Raw genomic sequence first — 9,558 nt, 5'->3', positions numbered from 1 at the left:
AGTTCTAATATTTTCTTCCCGCACCCCAATGGATCGTCTTGCGCACCCTCTGGGGTGCGTGCACCCCACTTTGGAGACCACTGGCCTAATCTATATTGAGTCCATGAGTTTCTGTACCTACCTAAGAGGCTGATGAAGTGCAGTTCATAGGCCCAGCTCTGAAAAGTGGTTTGCATTGTAAGTTGTTCCCTCTCAGGATCAGGCCTGAGAGACTGGAGGCAGAGTGTTTTTTTGGTGAGGAATGTGTCCCCACAGATAGTTGGGTGTTGCTGTCTTTGATAAATTCTGGTGTGCAGTTTGTGGGGGTACAGGAGATAGTTGGCAGGTTTTGTGTTTTAAGCTGTAGGAAGTTGGCGTCAGTTCTGGTGATGAGGTGAGGTGCTTATCTGAACGTACAAACCACTTTTCAGAGTTGGGCCTATGAACTGCACTTCATCAGACTCCTAGGCAGGTACAGAAACTCATGGACTCAATATAGATTAGACAGTGGAATTCTGGCACACTGAGACCTGCCGGACATCTGACTCCCCAGGCACCTCTGAACTTTTACCTGCGCTGCTACATCCCCCTTTCCCACCCCCCACCCCATCCTGTCCCTCATCCCCTGACACCTCCATTTCCATTTTCACTGACTGACTTTTCTTACTTGCCTTGCGTGCCAGGCCACCTCTGGATTCTTTACTATTCCTTCCAACCAGGACCAACTGCAGGCACTTACTGCTCTCCCCTGATATATTTGTAAGCTATTATGTTAACATAGAGTTAAGGTTGAGAGAACATGATAAACATTTCAAGAATCAGGCAGTTATCTCCAAAATAGGCATTACAAACTTGGGGTATTCAGAGCAAAAGATAAATTTAAAAGGGAGATGGAAATGCATGGTTAAAGTAACTGTACTGATGTAATATAATAGCTGTATGATTGCATTTGAGACATTTTTATGGTCCTAGCTTAAACTGATGTTTAATGATTAGCTTTTCTTTCCCATTTCTTTTTTCTTCTGATTCAATTTAGACCCTATTCTGAGAGCTTAAGAGGCACATTATGACTTCACTCCCTACAAGTGTTAGGAATAATTTTTCTGATTTTAGTAACTAAAATATGTTTTTTCTTTTCACTATTTTATATTCCATTAATCCTCCAGAACTGAAGCAGCTGAGAAAGATCAGACTTAATTCTATCCCAGATGTTGCATCACAAGCAAAACAGATGATTAAATTCCAATCCCAACAGTAATTGATTGCACCTGTGGAAACGCTGACAGCAGTAGACTGGCATGAGTGCCACTAAAGTTATCATGGAGAGCAGTCAAGCTACACAGCTATAACTGAGGACTGCATTTATCTAGGAAAACCTCCATTACTGATAATACCATAAAACATAAAGACCCTAGCTTGACTTTCACAGTCTAGTGGCTTTATTCTTGGCTCCCATCAAAATACTGTATTACCCTGCTTCTGGCATGCACCAGGCCAAAAGCTCTTAGGTTTTACTACTTCTTGTAGGTGGGTGTTGCCTGGTGTTGGGTCTCTATCAAAATACTATGGTAGGAACATCTGAGAGAGTCAGGAAGGGACAATCAGATTATTGTGGGATTGAGAGTAAAACTTAAAAGATACCTTAGTGATTTAGGAGTTTAAGAACTTTGAAAAAAAGATCATTAGTCAGTAACTAGATAAAATTACACACTTTGATTCTGACTAGTTGAATATTCAGTGTTTGAAATGATCAGACTTAAGATGATCCAGCATATGATAAAAGCTCTGATGAAGCAGAGCAAAAGCCAGTGGCTTATTTGAAGCCACTACATAACCACCAAAGGAGCCTCAGTTTCTAACATAATTATTCATAATGTAATCAATACAGTCTTTCCTTCTAATTTTAATAGACTCATCAGTCATAATCATCTTAGAAGTTGTTCATCCAAGACAGTCTAGTTTTGTCCATGATAGATAAAGCAGGCAGAGAAGCTTAGTCAGAAGAGCCAGTTTCCTTTGTACAGTCAGCCTCTGTGGCAGAACACCATCTCTGTCTCTCCCCAAACTCTGCTATTAGGCAGATGACCAATCTGACAATTTGGTTACCATGGTCACTGCAGAGGGCAGACACCCCCGGCCCCATCGGCTTCAGGTAACCCTGAGTTGTAACCTGAGCTGGATACATTCCTGAGGAAGGAGGAAACCTGCTCCCTCTGCCTACATGACTGGCCTCACACACCTGGATGTGGGCTTAAATTCCCTATTGTTCTAAGCAATGTCATCATGACTGGGAGAGGGCTAGAGAGGGCCAGTCTACCCGGCAATCAGTGATGCATTTCAAATTGGTTGGCTGGCAGCCAACAGCTGCTGGCCTTCATTGAATCAGGTAAATGAGGTTATAAGATCTATACAAGTTAAGGACTGCCCAGGAGGCAGGGCAGCAGCCAGAGAACTGTCAGAGAAGCTGGACCATCTGAAACTTGTGCACTCTCTCTTGAAACGTGTGTTCAATGAACTGCTTGCCTCCAGAGGGAATCTCCACCTGCCTCTGGATGATACTTGTGAGTAAGCTACTTGAGATCTAACTAGATACATAGCTTGCAGTAACTCAGATACGTGAGCAAAGGCTACTATGCCACTGTTTGCTCTAAGGTATTTCTCTGATATTGCTCTATCCTGTACCCTATTCCAAACCTACTCCTTGTAACCAATAAAGTCCTCCTCTGTACCTAGTATGAGAGACTTACTGGGAGAGGGTCTAAATTATGCCTTGGGGTCCCCTTGGTCCGGCTGACTAAGAGAGACCACCATTTGTGCTTCAGACTGAAGGAAGCACCCCAAGTTCTTGCAGTAGGTCAATGTGGCAGGGCACTATTTGTGCCTGCCACTTTAAGATCAGAGCCAAACAGCCAGCAGGTGCTTGATTGAAGCTGCCATTTTAGATCCCTGGCTGCCTATATAATCAGATCAGTTCCCTACTGGCAGGCCAGGCAGCAACATCTCCTGGCTGCAAGGCTGCTGGTATCATCCTGGAGATAAGGGAGGAGCTGTAGGGGATGGTCTGGAGGCTCCTGGTCCTGGGCATTACCTAAAACTGCACCCTGCTAGGAGTGGGTGGCCTGGTGGGGCGCTCAGTGGCATGGGAGCCCCCAGGAAATGCCAGGCCAGTTACCACCCTGGTGGAAGGCAGGTCCGGGTGCCTTAACCCCAGCTCCCACGACTTGGTGGGTCATCCCCTAGTAGGGCCCAGAGGGCAGGCCCCAGGAGATAGAATGGAGCTAGAGACTCAGAAACCTGATAGAGTACCCTTGACTGGTCAATGCTTGGGCCAGGACCAGACCATTTAAAAGAGCCAGGGGCCCACCACAAGGGATGGCCAGAGCTAGGAAGGCCTGGGGTTTCTAACTGGCCTTGGAGGTGGGGCCAGGGCCTGTATGGCCAAAGGTCCTGGGGGACCACACCTGAGAGGGGAAAATAGTTTCAGGGAGCTAGATAGTCTGAATGAAGGCAGGGTAGGCTGCTGGAATGGAGGGATCTTAGAGGGGCCCTGATCAGAGAAATCTGGGGCCCAGCATGGGGCCAGCAACTGTAAGAACTATGGATGCCATCTGTGATGCATGGGCTGCGGTGTAGGGGAGGTACGGAGCTGCAGTCCAGGCTCTGGGCAAGACCACTCATCACGAGCCCAGGCTGCTCATGGCAGGCAGCAGGGAGGCCGTGGAACCTAGATATTAGGTACTAGCTTCCTCTTCCACCCCCTCCCCCCTATTCTTCAGCTCACAAGGAAAGCAGCTTAGCTTCCTCTCTAGGGAGAGTGGTTGTGGCACCTTCTGTTGCTGCAGCTGCTGATGCTGACAGCACCTGTACACATTCCCTGCCCGGACCTAGAGTGGGTATAAGACCTGGCAGGGGCAAGGTGGAGGTAAAGAGCTGCGGACGCTCCCCTGAGTGTGGGGCTCTGCCCCATGGTACATCTCACCCACCCAACCCGTCTGCACATAAGCCTGGAGAGGACTCACCTGCCAAGCTCATCGTGAGGTGCAGCCCTGTGGAGCCAGGGCCCCAAGGAGCTGCTGAGTCCCTGTTGTACCTCACAGGGCTGGAAGCACCCCACTGGTGCTGGGCTGGGCAGGGGCACCCCACAAGTCAGGCCAGAGCAGCCCCATGTGGGCCAGGCCAAGATTTGCCATACAAATTAATCAGTTAACCATTGTAATTACAACAAGTTAAATAGTTATTTTTAATTGGTGTTTACATACCTAGCCTCAACTTAACATGCTGCTGGTATAGAGCAGCATATATATACACATTACCAGATAAAATGATAAACATCTCCCTTCTGTTATATAATTTACTGAAGGGAGAGGTTTATCATCTTATCTATAAATCCTATAGGAATGATTTCTGCCAACCAGAAATGGACACTGTCATGTCAGCCTTCTTGAGGAATATAGGAGGGAGTAGAATTATCAGTCTCCCTGTACCCTTTGGCTTTATCCTGGTTCTGCTAGCAACTAAGCACCACAAGAAACCTGAGAGCTGTCCATGAGTCGAAGCAACAGCTTTGGGGCTAAGTCAGTACATAAGCAGGCTAGGATTCTCATCTGGCACCCTACCCTATAATCCCACATGCAATGGAATATGTAGACAGAGAGGTATGAGGGAAAAGAACTAATTCTCATTTCTCATCAATGGATAACACTTACTTAACACAAATGCTCCCCACTTGCTCTGAGAGGCACCAGAGTTTTTGCTACATACTTTTTCAAAATGAAGCCAGGTTTGACCTCTTCTAAGGTGAGAGTCTTGCACAGTCTACATAAAATTTAGTTTAGACCTATTGTTTCAGTTGGAATCTCAGTTCTGATTACTTTCAGGATACTTGGCACATCTCTTTAAAAAGCAAGTTACTACCAGAAATGTCACTGACTCAACATTAGCCATAAGCATCACAAGCCATGAAATGTAAGACTTGGACCATGCACAGACATTCAGTTGAACTGCTGTCCCAGAAGAAACCATAAGTATACAGATGTTCAAGATTTTTTTCCCCAAAGCAAAAAATGGCTGCCCCAGGAGAAAAAGCGAGCAAAATGCTTGCTTTCATCCATAGATGCTTCTCAAGCAAATCCCAAGGCATCATTCTCCCATTGTACTTGGCCTTGGTGAGGCTGCAGCTGGACTACTGCATCCAGTTTTGGGCTCCACAATTCAAAAAGGATGTGGAGAAGCTTGAGAGAGTCCAGAGGAGAGCCACGTGCATGATCAGAGGTCAGGAAAACAGACCTTATGACAGCAGGCTGAGAGCCATGGGACTTTTCAGTCTGGAAAAGTGCAGGCTCAGGGGCGACCTGATGGCCACCTATAAGTTTATAAGGGGTGTTCACTAAGACCTGGGGGAACGTTTGTTCACCAGAGCGCCCCAAGGGATGACAAGGTTGAACAGTTATAAACTCATGCAAGACCATTTCAGGCTGGACCTAAGGAAGAACTTCTTTACTGTCTGAGCCCCCAGGGTCTGGAATGGCCTGCCATCGGAGGTGGCTCAAGCACCTACTTTGAACACCTTCAAGAGAACCCTGGATGTTTTTCTTGTTGGGATCCTGTGACCCCAGCTGTCTTCCTGCCTCTGGGGCAGGGGGCTGGACTCAATGATCTTCCAAGGTCCCTTCCAGCTCTAATGTCTATGAAATCTATGAAATCTTTGAAAAATAACCTGGGAACAACCAGGGTTAAATCACTCCCTAGAGAGTTTCTCCTGGAGTCTTTCTGTATACATTCTCTTCTGAGAGAAGCCACAGCATAGCTCATCAGCATCCCAGGGTGCTTTCCTGTCCCCGCCTTGCCCCCCTGGGAGAACCTGTTGCTTGTTGATCATCTGAATGTGTACAGAGCCTCAGAGAGAGCCTTGGAAACATGGAACAGACCTCAGTAACTTGCAGAAGGTCTCTGTGACAGGCTTCCACCCAGTGCTACTGCCACAACATCATGGGCGTACCTTGCAGACCTAGCTACATCACACCACCCACTCGCTCACCACAACTTGATGTTTAGATAATGACTCTACTCACCTGGAGACACTCCAGTGTTTTCTTGTGGGCTGGATGTGACTATAGAGGTGCATCTTCTATGGGGCTCCTCCTCTCCTACACCCCACCCCTTTCCACTCAGGTGATATTTGCTGTTGTTGGGATGTTGGAGGCGTTCGCCATGTGACTTGTCTCATGGCATTAGGCAGAAGCTGATATCCTTTCGGGGTCCTCTTTCCCCACTCACGCTAATGTAGGGCTCAGAAATAATGTTAACCAAATCGATAAGACAAACTCAAAGTAGCTCAGCCTGGTGATCAGGCAGGGCACCAGGGCTTCTCTGCCCCGAGCCTCTCCCTCTTTCTTGGGGTGAAAGTTTGGACTCTATGTTCTCTTGTTCTCTTTGTCAGGCCTCTTTGGCCTTCAGGAAGGTGCCCTCTCTATGCGGACCTTCTCCAAGTCGGCACTGAGCCAGGTGTGGCTTCACCTTAGGCTGGCTATCATCGCACCGCTGTGAGGCCTGTGATTCCTCCCAGCCACCTGCTGGTGAATCCCCAGTCCATGGGTCTATTGTGGGCCCACGCAGTTCAGGCATGACTTCTGGAAGCCTTTCTCTGGTTATCCCTTCTGGGTGGTCGCTGGGTACCTGTAGCTGGAATGGATGAGCTAGGATTCTCACATGGGTGTCCTCAGATGAGGGCTCAATCCCCATTGTGGACCCAGCTTGGTGCTTCCTGCTGAAGGGCTTGCCAGCGGTGTCTCCCCATCATGTCTGGAGGGCACTGTGCTCCCAGCTTCCCTTCCCACCTGCCTCAGGCAGGGTGCAGCTGGCTCCCCAGCTGCTGCTTGGGGCACAGCCATCTGGCTATCCCCTGTGGGATGCATGGTCTGTGCCTCCTCCACTTTCTTCACAACAGGGAGAGCATTCCAGGTTCTTCTGGGGGTAAGAACAGCCGGGGCCACCTCTGGTCCCTCCGCTGGCATTCCCCCTTTCCCCTGTCTCCCATGCACTTTTGGTGTATTGCCCGGGGGCTCTGGGCCAATTGGGATTGCATTTCTCGCCGGCATGGTACCAGTGTGGCCACCTGGACTCTGTGCATCCATTCCGCAGGCAGGTAAGATGGGCGAGGGGCTCTTACAGTCCCTTGCAGTCCCTTACAGTCCCTTGCAGGGTCCTTGTTGTTTTTTTCTATTTTCTTTAGGCTTATTAACATTCTTCACAAACATCTTGAGCTGAAGCATTTATTTTTCTAACCAGTAACAGCAGTATTCTGATTTGAGAAAAATGCAATTTGGTTTAATTATAAAACAGTTATTTTAGTTTAATTTACAAAAATATTGAAAAACCAGTCCTAATAATTAAACCCCAGATTGTCCTATTGGGTGACTAATGCAAATTTCTTAATTGAGCCTTTCAGTATATCGTGTGTGAACATCATTTAGGGGAGAGAGATAAATTAGAGATGGTTTCATAAGGTTGTTCTCTTCTCAGAAAAATACAAAACAAAAGATTTATTGAAGTAGTTTATGGAGAAAGTATTAAAGCATGATTTTTATCCACTTGCAGTAGAAAGCTACATGATGCAGAACATCACATGTTGTAAGAGGAACCATAGCATTTTAAATATAAAGCTGAATTCACTTCATTAAGTGAAGATTGAAATTTAAGGTTCATGAGAAGCTTCCAACTGAGAAAAAAATAGACAGGTAGGCAGTTGATACAAGTGTCTGATTTTAAAGAATTTCTTTGGAGAATTTTAGCAAAAGTTAATTGCTGCTGCTTCTAAGCTAGTAAGGCTCAGTGTGTTTTTTATTATAAAACCTTCAAATGAAGCTTAGGATTGCTTGTACAATTAAATCTAACTTCTCCAAAGCCAAACGAGACCAATAAAAACACATTGTGTAACAAATGTGGTCTTCCAGTAGGGTGAAACAAAACTGATGACTCCCAAATAATTAGATTTTATATAAGGAAAAATTATAAACTTATTATAATTTTTTATGCATAAAATTAATTGTCAGAGGGCCATCTTAAATTTGTCACTGTCATCATTGTTGTCCCCACTGTTATAGCGGAGAAAGCAGCAGAAGCAGTAGGGGGCCATACAGTGGGGGGATGCAATCAGCCTCCTTGCCCCCTGCCTTCCCCAGTGGTGCCTGTGCCCCTGCAGCATCTGCCCATCCCCCTGATTCTGTACCCAACTCCCCCCTGCTGCTTATTGTCAGGTGCAGCTCCTGCTCCATTCCTTCTTGGGCATGGGGCACATGGAAGCTCCAGCCTCTGTCTAGCCATGCAACAGCAGTGGCAGCAGCTCCAGCCCCAAGACCCCGCTGCATGGCTGGGCAGGGGATGGAGCTTCCACATGCTCTATGCCCGGGAGGGAATGGAGTTGGAGCCGCACCTGATAATTCGTGGGAGGGGAGAGGCAGAGGAGCAGGTGACTGTTGCAACTCTGGCTCTGAGCTGGACTTAGGGCTGGAGCTGGAGCCACAGCAGCCATCCCCACCACTTTCTACTGAAATCCAAGATAAGTGGCTACCCTCCTTCCCGCTACACCCCTCCCCTAGGTTGAATGGGGATAAAAACCTTCTTGGATTTGAGTAAATGTAGTGTCTTTGGTGTCTTTTGCTAAGCCTCATTTTCTGGAGTTCTGTGATAACAGAAGAACCTAGGGTTTCATTTAAATTTAATATTTCAAATGATATATGTTTTAAATTCAGATTTAATTATTATAATTGACCATGACTTTGGGGAGAGTCACTACTTGGGTGCTTTGAGCTGACAATGCTGCAGTACTTTAGCCTCACATAAAGATTTTGTTCTTCTCTTCATATTGTTTGTAGAATACAGGCTAATCTGGTTTTGATGCCATTAAATGGTAGAAATAAGTTTTGCTAAATTAACCTTCCTTTTCTTTAAATAGCACAGAAGTTTGCAGGCTTATGCAGAAAGAATTATTAGAAAATTCCTATAATATTGTAACAATTAGTAGGCTTTAGGAATAATAGAATCTAAAAGAAATTCCTCACCAGATTGCAGCGGTAATGTGTTTAAAATTGACTAACAGATTATGGTGAATACATCTAGATTATGAAAACCATATTAATGTTGTGCACATATATGTAACAGCTGCAAAGGCTTGTTTGGCTGCAAGCTGAGTGGGTGAGCTGTGCCTAGGAACTTTTGCAAGGAAGGCAGCAAAAAGTTTGCAGAGGGTAAACTAGCTTTTCCAAACAGAGGGTATGCTGTGAACAATGTATGCTTTTTATTGGAACGTCTGAACTGTGACCAGAGCCCCGATTGCAAACCCAGGGCTCTGACTGGCTACTGTGGAGCCATAAAAAGCTGAGGGGGGGAAAAGCAGTGGGGAGAAAAGCAGAGGAGAGTAACACCAGCCTGGAGAGAGGGGCAGAGACTAGACCCCTCCTTCTCCCCAGGCAAAGGAAATGGAGCTGAGACTTGCTAGGGAACAGACTTCAGGATAGAGAGGCTGTCATCCCCCTGGGGGATAGGGGGGACTACTGCCACTGCTGGCCCACTGAGCAACCC

The 9,558-nt window shown here is 46.6% G+C and overlaps 1 protein-coding gene across 2 annotated transcripts in view; it reads left to right on the top strand.

Moving 5' to 3' along the window:
- LRRC20 (leucine rich repeat containing 20) overlaps positions 1 to 9,558 on the top strand; it is a 223,973-nt gene that overhangs the window by 166,404 nt on the left and 48,011 nt on the right. The gene's annotated exons all lie outside the window — the stretch shown is intronic.

This window comes from Gavialis gangeticus, unplaced genomic scaffold (genome assembly GCF_001723915.1).
Source record: "Gavialis gangeticus isolate Ggan-Ray unplaced genomic scaffold, GavGan_comp1, whole genome shotgun sequence".
NCBI classification, from domain to species: domain Eukaryota; kingdom Metazoa; phylum Chordata; order Crocodylia; family Gavialidae; genus Gavialis; species Gavialis gangeticus.
Note: the sequence above shows the minus strand (reverse complement) of the source record. Positions and strands in the feature narration are given on the sequence as shown.